This window comes from Meles meles, chromosome 6 (assembly GCF_922984935.1).
Source record: "Meles meles chromosome 6, mMelMel3.1 paternal haplotype, whole genome shotgun sequence".
Classification (NCBI taxonomy): Eukaryota; Metazoa; Chordata; class Mammalia; order Carnivora; family Mustelidae; genus Meles; species Meles meles.
The window spans coordinates 21,744,868-21,757,882 of NC_060071.1; positions in this window are offsets into that span (position 1 = coordinate 21,744,868).

The following is a 13,015-nucleotide window of genomic DNA, read 5'->3' on the forward strand; positions in this document are numbered from 1 at the left end:
GACACCCTACAGACTCTCTAGACCCTTCCTTCCTGCCCTTCATGTGCAACAGTACTCCTTGGTAATCGGGATGGAAACCCCCCAAACAGTAAAGGCCCCCTTCTTTGCCCATTGGCTCAGGAGCATGAAGATTCCAAAGAGGCCGTGGTGCTCTGGTTCTGTGTGCTGGGGAAGGGTTTCCTCCCTGGGGACCAGGACTAAGTCTTTTAAGCCAATGGCTCTCGACCTTGCATGGGTGGGAAGCACACACTTGGCAAGGGTCTACAATGTGAGGAGCCCCTCCCACATCCACTCCTTGATTCCCGGACCTGTGGGAAAAGCAGCAGCATATACTGGCTATAGGCTCAGAGCCTGTAACTCATCGCCGGAATAGTTACCAGCCCTGCAGATATGTTTTGCTGGCGCCAAAACTGAGCCTTGGGCAGGCCATTCCCCATTCTTCCAAGCCAACTGCTTCTGGGGTTTTCTGTGCATTTGTCCAGGACTTTCTCAGTTTCAGAACTGAAGTCCTGAGTCCAAGTGTTCCTAGTCACCTGGGGGGGGTGGTTTGCTGAACTTCTCCCTCTTCATCTGTGGGATGCGGATGAGTCTGAAGGTCTCAGTGAGACTGTGGCCAGCTCCGAGCAACCATCAGGTCAGCTGTGAGACTGTCCTGCTTGCAGCTTAGCACATAAATCACTAAGCTTATGCTTAGTGAATGAATAGTCGCTTTTCTTCCCATACTGGAACCTTCTAAATGCTTTCCTGTCTGATAGCCTGCTAGGGCTGCCATAACAAAGTACCACCACCTGGGAGGCTTATGGGCCCAGCACGCTTCCGCCGCTCGACTCTGCTGCCTGGGAGGCTTAGACAGCAGAAATGTATTTTCTCACAATCTTGAAGGCCAGAAGTCCAAGATCAAGGTGCCATCAGGGTTGGTTTCTCCTGAGACCCTTCCCCTTGGATTCTTGGAAAAGGCGACTTCTCGCTGAGTCTTCACGTGTCCTCCCCTTCCTGTAGGTCTGTTCCTAATCTCCCCTTCTTGTAAGAACACCAGTCAGATTGGATAAGGCCCACTATTAACAATGTCATTAAAGGTCCCATCTCCAAATACTATCACTTTCTGAGGCACTGGGGGTTAAGGATCCACATATGAATGGGATAGGGACAGTTCGGGCCACAGCAGCCCATTTGGCCTATGGCAGGCCCCAAAATCATGCTAGCCCAGGGGAGTGTGGGGTCTGTCTGGGGCTGCGGAGGGGGAGGGAGCTCTGGGAAGGGGTGTTATGAGCTGCAGGTACCCAGAGACCCTAGGATGTGCAATCTTGGGGGAGGAGGAGTTCCTCGAGCAGGGTAGGGGAGAGGGCACAGCAGATAGTGAGTCCAACACAGTTCAAGGCACCAGGGCAAGGAATGAGCTTTGAGAAGGTACTGGGCAAGCAGCTCATGAAGTAGACAGGGGCCCAACCTCCCTGCGTAGGCAGGAGACAGACACGTCTCCACAGCATGGGGTCTCTCATAGGATTACAAGCAGGGAGAGAAATGGTCAGTATCCGCCAACCCATAAAACGTGCCCACCCCATGGGCATGGTGACCAGGGATGGGAGATCAGGACCGAGGGCGTCGGTCATCCCCTGACCACTGACAGTTTATACTGTTCCAGACAGCATAGTGCTGCAGAAAGAGTGAGGGCTTCAGACTCTCGGGGATCTGGTTGAACTTCCTGCTCCAATATCTACCAACTACGTGACCTTGAGGACTTGGCCTGGTGAGGTTCTGGTTATTCATTTATAAAGACACAGCTTACTGGAGGGATTAGTAAGATCGTGTAAACCTGACCCACAGCAGAAGCACAGTTTTCCCTTTTGGGAAGGGCAGGGGTGGAGGAACGGTAAGCTAGTGCCGTGGGCGCCCCCGTGACTCAGTTTACCACCCAACCTCTCCATGCACAGCCGAAAGATGCAACTGATGTCTAAGTCCTCCTCCCAGCACCCAAAGTCCTCACAGACTTTGGAGAGGCAAGGATGCACCCTAGGACTCAGGGGGTGTGTACTGGGGGAGAAGAAGGCAGGTAAGAGGAAGAGCTTGTGTTGGGGTGAGATGATGTGCTGATTTTTTGAACTGGCTCTGATTTGTTCTGTGTTCCTGGAGGGAAGGAGAAGGTAAGCACGGAGGACACTGAGCTCTTCTCTGCCATCTGTCTCCCCTCTCAGGGATGCCTCTGGCATATTTACAGTTTCAGGAAGGATTTTGTTTGGGAAGAAAAAAACAAAACAAACAAAAAAACAACAAAAAAAGGGTTCTGCTGTAAAAAGAGCCAGGTCTGCAGTGTGCTTTGCCCCCAAGCCAGCCACACTGGATCTGTTCAGGGATGGGCATCTGACTCAAGCCCCACAGCCGGAGCCCCCCATCCCCCAGGAGTGTAGATCCCAGCTCATTCTGCAGACATGTGAACTCTGCTCACCGACAGAGAAGGTGCTCCATGCCAATGCAGAGAGAACCCAAGGAGAGGCAGAGGGGACCCCCGCATCCTGTAATGCCCCCGGCTGTGATTCTAGGCCCTGTTTCCAGAGGCCACTGCTCCCCACCCTGGGGCTCCTGGAAACCCCAGTGTGGCTTTCTTGCCCTCAGTTCCTATTTTGTATAAAGCCAGCTAGAATTGGCTATTTGCAAAAGACCTAACTCGCGCATGACTTGGCTGCAGAATTTCTCTTACTCTAGAAAATCTGACGTCAGCATGGAGCCTTTGGAGACTGTGAAAAAGTTTTGTCCCATAGCACATTCTGTAGTGTGTGATTCAACAGTCACCCGATGCACATGAACCCCAGGGCTTGCATTTCTACCTGTAAGAGTATATGTCCTTTCCCGGTTTTGACTGTATCCAGGATCTCTTGCCTTGAGCTGGGAAATTCCCGTGTCACTTGAGGGGACTCGATGTATTGACTCCACAGCTCAGGGCCCAGATGGATCCTGCTGGAAGGCCATGGCCATCTGTCTGCAAAGGCTGCCACCACCTCCGTGCCATCTTCCAGAACCTTCGGCCTTAGTTCATTCCTCATTTGGGGACCTGACAGCGTTCTTGGGTGCGGAATGCATAAGCTCAGACCTCTTACCTGCTCTGGCCCAGCCCTTGTCCTGCTGCCCCACTTACCTGTGTCCACCCACAGCCCACCACCCTCTCTGCACCCTTTCCTCCCTGGCAGCGTTACCTGCCTGGAGAATCAGACTTCACCACCCAACGGGTATGCAGGGGAGCAGTTCCCTTGCATCTCCCCCGAACACCCTGCCATTCCCCTTGGTGCCTTCCCAGGGTTGAGCACTGGTCCTGGTACAGATCTGGGGTTCCGCAAACACTGGCTGAACCGAAACCCAACTGTGGTTGCTGCTTCCTGAGCTGGTCTCTCGTCTGCTCCCACTCCAGCTCCCAGTCCTTGGCTGTGGCCCAGACATTGTCTTCCCAGGAGAGCCCTGCGTGGAGACAGGGCCCTGCAAGCTTGGCATGGACGGGATCGATCTGAACAGCACCCAGGCTCCCAGTGACCCCTTCCTTGTCCCCCCATCTATAGCCACCTTGAGGACACATGTACTTAGCAGACTGAGGTTTCCTTACAGGCTCAGGATCCAGAGCAAGAACCCTGAGAAGTAGGCTGCAGAACCTTTTGGCTTCGAGCAGGTTGCGGACGGTGGATGTAAGGTCCAGAGCCCGGGGCTGTCTCGGGAAGAGGTGTCTTCAGGGAGCCCATGGGACAGTTTGCCAGCCTCCAGCGGGGCACCGCATCCTGGCCAACGTACTGGGGAGAGGGCCCCTTGGCCCGGCAGGGAGGCAAAGCCTATCCTACTTAGGTCACTGCAGGAGGGAGATGGTCAGAGAATGCCTATTTCCGGAGGTGCCCCTCACCTAGCCTAGTTCCAGAGTAACTGGTCCTGGAGAGTCCATCCAAGCTGGGAGGCTGGAGGTTTTCACCTGGAGAGCTTTCCCTCTCTTCTCTTTTTTCCTTGGCAGAGAAGAGGATGACAAACTGGCTTCTGGAGGCCCACGTAGGCACAGGGGAGAGAACACCAAGCAGGGAGCTGGTGGGCTGTTTGTAAGCCCTTGGGGAGGAGAACTGCACTCTCCAGGTCATGGGCGCAAGGGAGTAGGGAGCCAGAGGGAGCTGGGCCCCCAACCTTGCACTCCTGGGGCTCTGAGGGCCCAGGGACCCTCAGGAATTCATCTAGCCGCAAGGGACAGGCAGCCGGTGGGGACAGGCTAGGGAAGCTGCCTATTTCCCTCTCCTGACATGAGCTGGGCCAGGGGTTCATGTTCCACTGTGTTCCTGCATTCTCTGGGCCTGATTCTCCAGGACGACTCCAGCCTGGGCCCGCAGTCAAGGAGTCGGAAAGGGGCCTGGGCTGGCCAGCTGCGTCACTGGGCTCCTGTCGGGAGAGCCGAAGACTCCCCAGAGACCACGGTTAGGGTCAAAAGGCCACCCACGCTGCCAGCGAAGCTGTGAAAGTAAGCGCAGGCTGTCAGAATCGATTTAGAGCACAGAATCACCCACCACCTGGGAGTGGGCAGGGTGCTGGGGACAACCACAGTGAGGCCCTGTGGGGAGCTTCGGCCGGCAGGGTGGGGTGGGGCAGGCAGCAAGAGGGCCGGGGATCTGGAGACCCCCGTGGGGTTGCCCGGCAGGTGGGCACCTCCCTGTGTGGAGGCCCCGGGGCCTCAGCGTGGAGAGTTGCTGCCCTGGCCAGGAAGGGTACCCTCTCCTGGTGTGGGAGCCCAGCCAGCCAGCCCGGGGCGGTATGGGGTAGCCCTCTGAGGGTTTGAGGAAAGAGGCATGGCTCATGGGCTCCGGTCCCACTCCACAGCTTGCTGGTGTCTTCCAGTGACCTCTGCCATCTCAGAAGTGAGACAACAGGTGGCGGACACCTGGCAACTGGGGGAACTTCCTGGTGGCCCTCAGAGGAGGTAGTGGGGTCAGCTGGGGGTGCCAGGGGTGGGGGAGGCGGGGAACAAGAGAGGCGGAAAGAACTGGGGTGGGGTTGACTTCCAGGAAACCGGGACACCGGGGGGCCTCTGGCCCAACCCAGCCCAGCCATAGGGGAGCCAGGGGCCTTCCCTCTTCAAGACACCAGTGCTTGTGTGATTGGTGATAAATCTCTATCCCAGGAGGGGTGCCCACTGCATTTGATCTTCAGTATATCCTAATCTTTCTAGAACACCCTTGGCAGCTTCTCCCTTCACCCAGGCACCTTTGGGGAACACCGGGGCTTCTCATTCCTTCGCTGCTAACAGGTTTCGAAGGAGCCGAGGGACCCAAAGGTTAACGCAGAGACCCTCCTCCCCTCCCCTTCCATCCCCCCCCATCCCCCACTGATCAGACTGTGTTGACACCTCAGAGAGAGGCCGCTGGGTCGTTATGCCGAGAACCGAAACATTGCTTAACCCCAAGGAGAAACCACAAGAAGAGAACAACATGCAAGTCTGCTGCAGCTGGGCCCGGCCCTCAGCCTTCTCGCCGTATGCCTGGTGGGCTGTTCCTGTGAAAGGCCACAGAGAGGTTTGCTGAGGGGGGACTGTTTTCAAAGTCCCCTCAAAGATTCCCTTCTGACAGAGAAGAGCGACCTTTTAGAGGGACAACAGGGCATGGGCTTTGGGTGCCTTGGTCCCACACCTACCCTGGGGCCCCCGCCCTGGGCTTGCGCCAGGGAGCAGCACAGCCCCCCCAGGCGTGGGACACAGCTGCTCGCCACAGACTCTCAGGCGCACGCTGGGGACCGGAGGCTGCTGCTCTCAAGGGCAGAGCTGGGCCTCGGAGGAGAGGCTGGGAGCCTCGCGGACAGGCCCCTGGGGGAGGGGCAGCTGCACAGCCTGCATCCAGAAGTCGGGGGCGTCTAGACAGGAGCTGCTTTCATTTCAGCAGAGACGCGTGTCTTGTGTTTGCAGTTTGGGGCAGAACCCACCATCCGGCGTCCTGGGAAATCTATAGGTCTTCGCTGTTGGGGTCAAAGGACCATGCGACTGGCCGAAGACCCGGCTCTGGTTCCCCTCCTTCCAGAAGGCCTTCTGGTCTGTCTTCCCGTGCACTCCCACACTCAGACTGGGACACATCCTGTTCTTCTCAGGAGGCAGGAACTTGGGGCCACTGGACAGGGGTTGAAAGTCTAGCTGCCACAGCAGAGCCAAAGGTCACTTCCAGGCTTGCCAGGGAAGAACCCGGCGCTCCCAAGGGCCCCAGCTCCAGGGACCCCTTCTGTCTCACCCCCGACCTCTCAGGTGCAGCCAAACCAGATGTCCACAGTCCCAAGGCTGCTGTCTGCCTCTATACTTCCTTTCTTGCCCTTCCCAGCCCCCCAAGGCCCAGCGCCCATGCAGAAGCTGCACTTTGCACACGCACAGATGCTCCCACGCGTCCACACTGACACACCCACACCGACATGCACGCTCACATGCATATGTCCACATACACACCCACACACCCTCAGGGCTTTCCCTCCCCTTGGAGCTCTGTCCCCACTTCATATGAACTCAGCTTGGTGCTGCTGGTACCCATGTCCCCACAGGGGCATCTAGTGTCCACAGTCACTCCAGCTCCCCAGCCCTTTCTCAGATGACAGACACCTGTGCTATGTCCATGTGGGGGGTGGCCCCATGGTTTCCACCCCCACTTGCTCTGATCAACCCCGTGCCCTCTGCCCTCACCTGGTACCTGCCCCTTAAGACTTCTCTCCTCTGCGCCTTAAGGCTGAAGCCCCCTGGGAGGAGTTGGGGGGAGGGGGAGTCTGTCCCCCAAGCTCACACACATAGGTTTGTCTTGAGTCTGGCTGCTGTGCTTGTGAACTTGGCCTTACTCCAAACACACCCTGAGTTACAGGCCCAATTCAGACCAGTTCAGGAGGACGCTCACTGGTCCTGGAGGGGTAAAGTCCAGTCCTGAAAAGGTTTACTCTCAGGAAAAAAAAAAATAAAATTGCGTATTAACTGGAAAATTGCACATTAATCTTTTTTGCACCTTTTGTAAAAAGCATGAGGGCTCAGCCGGGCCAAGCTCAAGGAAGCTCAGGAAAAGATGCCTCTGTAGTCTGGTCCACCCTGATGCCTTTGCTTCTGTGACCACCACCAAAGACAAAATAGCATTATTCTAATGCATCACTCATCCTCAGAGAGGCTCCTTGAAAATGGGAATGGTGGCATCCAACCAGCCTCGATGGCCCAGGCCTCGCAGGTAACATTGAAGGTGAGACCCCTCCTCCGCCCATCCTGGCCTCTTGCCTCTGGCAGAGATAAACAAAGCTGGATACTAGTCAGAGCAGTAGGAAAGAATTTATTTCATAATAACTTTTGCAATAGGCAAGAGGGCCCAGACTGAACTAACCTCAACTTCCCAGAAATGACAGGCAGGAGATGTATTAAAGTCTGGAGTGTGCTGGTGGAAGGGACTGGGCCACCTGGGTTTGCTAGCTGGTGCTTGTCCAGAGGAAAAATGACCTTCTTTTATCTTGGTGATGGGGGGACAGTGGTACAAGTTTGGGGGCATGACACACATCCACCTGGGCTAGGCCCTGCCCTCCCCCAAGCCTGGACTGGGAGGGAGAGTTAGCTCTTGAATGCTTGCATTTCCAAGAGATGGTTCTGGATGGTACCAGGTTTACATCTCAAAGGGCAGAGAAAAGACCTATAATGGCAAGCTCTCTGAAGTAACGGCTCTAAGGGGGAGGGGGGTCTAGTCGTCAAGTTTTGGCTGGAATGAACAGTAAGTTCTACCAGCAGCAATGAGCTTTCGGGCAGAAACTTGAAAGCTTAGGGTTGTCATCCTTAGGGAAGTGACCCAGGGCTGTTAGAAAGTATGCTAGTGTTTGTTCAAGTCTCTTAATGTGTGAGGAGAGGACTGGAGGGGAGGGAGAGCAGACAAAATCATTTGTTCTGGCAAAGTTTGTTTATTTTTTAAGATTTTATTTTTTTTCTTTGACAGAGAGAAAGATCACAAGTAGGCAGGCAGAGAGAGGGGGAAGCAGGCTCCCCACAGAGCAGGGAGCCCGAAAGTGGGGCTCAATCCCAGGACCCTGAGATCATGACTGAGCTGAAGGCAGAGACTTAACCCACTGAGCCACCCAGGTGCCCCCAAACAGTTTTGTTTTGTTTTTAAGATCTTATTTATTTATTTGACAGACAGAGATCACAAGTAGGCAGAGAGGCAGCCAGAGAGAGAGGAAGGGAAGCAGACTCCCTGCTGAGCAGAAGGCCTGATGCGGGGGGCTCGATCCCAGAACCCTGGGATCATGATCTGAGCCAAAGGCAGAGGCTTTAACCCACTGAGCCACCCAGGCGCCCCCCCAAAACAGTTTTTATAGGTCAAGGTGGAGACCTAGTTGAGAAGTGAGCGGCTCAGAGGATCTTGGCTAGAGTTTGGTCAAGGGGCATCTTTGTCACCTCTGCCTCTGTCAGACCTGTGGTTTCCTCTTCTCCAGGGGGCGCTGTCTCTGTTTGCTGGTCATCTTGCTGGGCATTGTTCCCGTCATTGTGATGCATAGGAACCCACGGGATCAGGGGACAGCTCAGACAGCAGTTCTCAGGCACCTGTGTCAGACTGACTCCCTGAGAGTAGAGCGTGGATCCCCCTTCTGGGTCAGGAAAACAGCACTTTCTCCCTTTACCTGCAGTCCTGCCTACCCCCTCAGCTCCCTGGGGCTCATGCCCCTACCTTTCCAGATACCATAATAAGTCCGAGTACTATGAGGCTGCCATGCTGTGGGGAAGCCCAGGCTAACCCTATAGACAGGCAATGCAGAAGATCACCAAGGCACCAGATAGAGGAAGGAAGCCTTCTTGGACCTTCCAGCGCAGCCTGGCTGCCAACGCCAACTGAACGCAGTCAAAGAAGTGATCTCAGTCAATTCCATGTGTCTATCGCATGCTGCTCATAGAATCACAAGAAATAATAGCTCACTGTTTAGCGTGGTGGGCCATGCAGCAATACCCAGCAGAAGCATTTGGGGTCCATCAGGTAGTGTCCTCTGAGTTTCTGGGAAGGTAGAAAAGGTGACCAGTCACCTTCCAGAGAATTCTGTCATCAATGAAGAGGAAGTGACAGCGCTCAGGGCCACACTGTGATCTTGATGTTTTAATCAGAAATAAGCTGTGAGGAGAAGGGATGAGTTGGGAGACAAGGAGAATTAACAGGAGGGAAAATGTGTCTAGAGAAAAGGACCAGAACAATGGCAGTGCATGCCATCTTGAAGTCAGCAGAGCTCTGGGATCCCCAGGAAGCTGCAGAGGTATAGAGACACAGGGGCCTCAGACTTAGAATGGCTCCAGGAACACTGTCCCAGAATGTGCCTGAGTATCATTCTTGAGTGTGTTCCTTTCTACTGACGCAGGGCCTCCTGAGCTGGGGTGAGTCTGTGCTTTGAGAGGGGTTGGGGTGGGGCAGGGGAAAATGGCCCCTACTGGGGTGAGAGGAGGAGGCTTGGTCCAGCTCCAGGAGTGGACAGGAAAAAGGAAAGGTCCAGCGTATGGTGACAGCAGGGACAGCCAGGAGCCAGCTGGTTTCATGCCCAGACCTGGAAACACCTAATTGGCAAACAGCTCTATTGCCAGTTACTTTCCAGCCAGAACAACAGAAACCACTCCAGTTCTTTTAGGCAGAGCGATTTAGTCCAGGCATTGGTGATAATGGTGATGGGAAGGCTGGAAGAGCAAATAGGGGGAGAGGGTGTTACCCAGAGTTCTGGAACTGCTCCTGATCTGCTCCTGAATTTGAACTCTGGGAGGGAACAACTCAGCCTGGAGCAGGAGCCACACAAACCCCCACCTTTCTGTTGCTCTTGCTGCTAGGGCCACTGTCTGTGTCCCTGCAGGGGGTGTCAACCACTGCCACCACTGGAGCTACAGCCAGCTGCAAAGTGGCTTCTTCCTGTTTCCTACCTTGTCACCTCCTTCCAGGGCTCCCATTGGCAGCACTGAATCAGAAACCCGCTGCAACGGCTCCTGGGAAATGTAGTTCTCAGGCTCCTAAACCCTTGAACCACTGAGGGAGCATGCAGGGCAGAAATGGAGCAAGGGCCAATGCACCGCAACTGGGACCACCCAGCAGAACAGATGATACATACACTTGTATTCCGTGTGCATGGGGACTTTACGTGGTTGGAATAGGGCAGGGATGGTCTTGAAGTCACCAGTTCCGCTGAGTGCTGGGACCTTGCAGAGCCTGCCCCCTCCATCTGGGTCCCCACAGGATGGTGCAGTAACCTCCTTGGTGGGATAGTAACGGACTCATGGGCCAGGGACTTGAACTTGGTAGGGGCAGCAAGCTTGTGTATCCATCCTCGGGAGATGCTAACGCCATTTCGTCTCGGGAATTGATGTTCAGAAATAAGCCATATTTACAGACTAACTCAAAGGTTCTTAAATCTTGGGGTAGCAGGCTGCTGAGAAAACTGGTTTACAACCCAGCTGAGGCCAAAGGCCTGCTCAGGGTGACAGTTCAGTACAGTGACTCCAGAAAGCACATGGTGGGCTGGTATTTGAGGTGTTCCCCTGGAAGAGAGAGGGCGGGCACTCAGGCCTTGGAGCTGTGGAGGAGAAGCAGGTAAGGAGACGTTCTAGACAGCGCTGTATGCTTCACTGTCTGTGGCCACATGGAGAGCTAGGCGTGTTCCTCCTGGTGATGATCTGTTATACGGATATTAAAGCCCCTACTGTGTGTCTGGCTCAGGCATCTATTGTGCCAAATGGTGAAGGAGCCCTCTTTGATACCCCTCGCCTCCCCCTTCCCCTGGTCCCCTTTGCCTGTGCCATATGGCGGTCTTCAGCTCACAATCGGGTAGCCAGTCTGTCTCTGCTTCCCCAGCCCCAACCCAGAATGTGGCAAGGGGAGGCAAACCCAAGCACACAGACCTCTGTCCAGGCTCTCATGTTTGGTCAGGAGCCCCAAACGTGGCGCAGCTGGCCTGAGAGCAAGAGGCAGGATGGGTTCTCCCTGCTCTGGGCTACCAGGAAGGCCCGCGGTGGCTTGGGTTGCGATCCGAGCTCCCGCCTCTCTGATTATTGGCTTTGCCTTCAGAAACCTCGAGTGCAAAGTGGAGCTAATAGTAATGCCAAGCCCAGTTTGCAGGACGACATGGCAGACTGGCCATGGTGGGGACGCTGTGAGCTGGGCGCATGGCTTGCGAGGCTTGGGCTGCATCCGTGACTCCCATCCCTTTGCAGGAGCCCAGCACTACCTGGAGCTCTGAGACTACAGGGCTAGGAAGTATGGGAGCGGTGCAGAGACGGCCCAGCACAGAGGGGTGTGGGGACGGGCAGGGAGGGGACAGCTCAGCAGAGCCAGGCAGGCCCGAATGGTAAGACACCTTGCTGCCAGGCCAAAGAATTTGGACTTGGAGATGGAAAGGGGAGCCTTCAGGAAGCCTCCGCAGAAGGCTGACTGTTCTTGGCAGGTAAAGGGAAAAAACAAACCACAATGCTAGGGAAGGGGTGGCTTTTGGTAGAGGGCTGGACGGGAGCCAGGCTGTAAAGGGCACCTTCTTGGGTGTGGCCGGGCCTTGGGAGTCCCATGCTTCCTGCCCCAGGGCTTCCTCCCTCCCTGGCTCTGGTAGTTTCCAGAGAAGCCTCAAAGCCTCTGCCGTGGCTCTGCCTCCACAGAAAAGGGAGCTGGGACCCACACGCCCCAAGAGGAGCCTCACCTTGGTCTAGGAGGCAAGCATGCCGAGCGGCGGCCGTGCTGCTCTGGCCCCAAGGACAGGACATGGTTTGGGGCTCAGAACCAGACTGCACTGATTCTGGTTTCCGCTTCCGCTAGCTAGCCTGGGGCTCCATCTTCTCCCAGGTGGCCCTGCGGGTCCTGGCTGGCCTCCTTGCCCGCCAGCTGCAGGCCTCATCAGACAGTCCCCGCGAGCCCCAAGTGCACTTGGTTCTTCTGTGGAGGCCTCCTCTGGCCTGCATGCTCTGACCATGGCCTCCAACTGGGTGTGGAGGCCCTGCCCTTTACAGGGGCTGGACAGCTCTGCTCAGGCGGAATCCGGCCTCTAGTTCAGCAGCCGGGAGCCTTACCTGCATCCAGCTTCCTCCTCACACAGCCCTGGGAAGTCCACGTGATTGTAATCTCACTTTCTAAAGCAGGAAGGTGTGATTTACAGGCATTATACAACCCTCCCCGGAGCTGAGGCTAGTAACCTTGGACCGGGGAATGGGACCCGCCTATCCCACCCCATGCCCTGTGAGAAGGACCAGGCTGCCAGCCTGAGGGAGGGAGGGAAGGACTCCCTCCTACACTGGGCCAGACCCGTAATACCTTAGAGGAAAAGGAAGTCAGCTGGTCCTACCCCCTGAAGCACATGCTCTCAGAGAGGGAAGAGGATACTCGGCCATCACCAGATTGTTGGCCCAGGGCCTGCCTGTACGGGTTCCTCTCCTCCCAGGCAAGTCCTGTCCCCCTTTTGCCTCAGTGGGGATACAGTTCCGTCCTTTGTGCAGATGCAAGGCCTGCAACCACGCCTAATTCCGCCCCCAGGGCTGCCCAGGCCAGGGGAGTCTCCCCTGGCAACCTCGGTGTGTGACCCTTCCCTCATCACGCTAGGCCTGTTCTTTCCAGAGATGCTCAGGCCACAAAGGTTCATCTGCTCTAATGATCTGCTCTCTGCCCCATACAGCCCTTCTGAGCCTCCAGGTGTCCAGGACATTGCTAAGAAAACAGGCTCACATGGCCTCCCAAATCTTTTAGACACATGAACTTCACACCAATGTGCAAAAGGGCAAAAGTTATTATTAAAGAAACATGCCTTTATTCACTCTCCTAATCTTTACTCAAAAATTTGAAAGATCTATGGGCTCAGTTGGTTAAGCAACTGCCTTCAGCTCAGGTCATGACCCCGGAGTCCCGGGATCGAGTCCCGCATCAGGCTCCTAGCTCCATGGGGAGTCTGCTTCTCCCTCTGACCTTCTCCCCTTTTCATGCTCTCTCTCAAATAAATAAATAAAATCTTTAAAAAGTTTTTTGAAAGATCTCCTTGTAAAACAAACAACAGAAAGCTGTGTTAGGTGCACAGCCTGGTC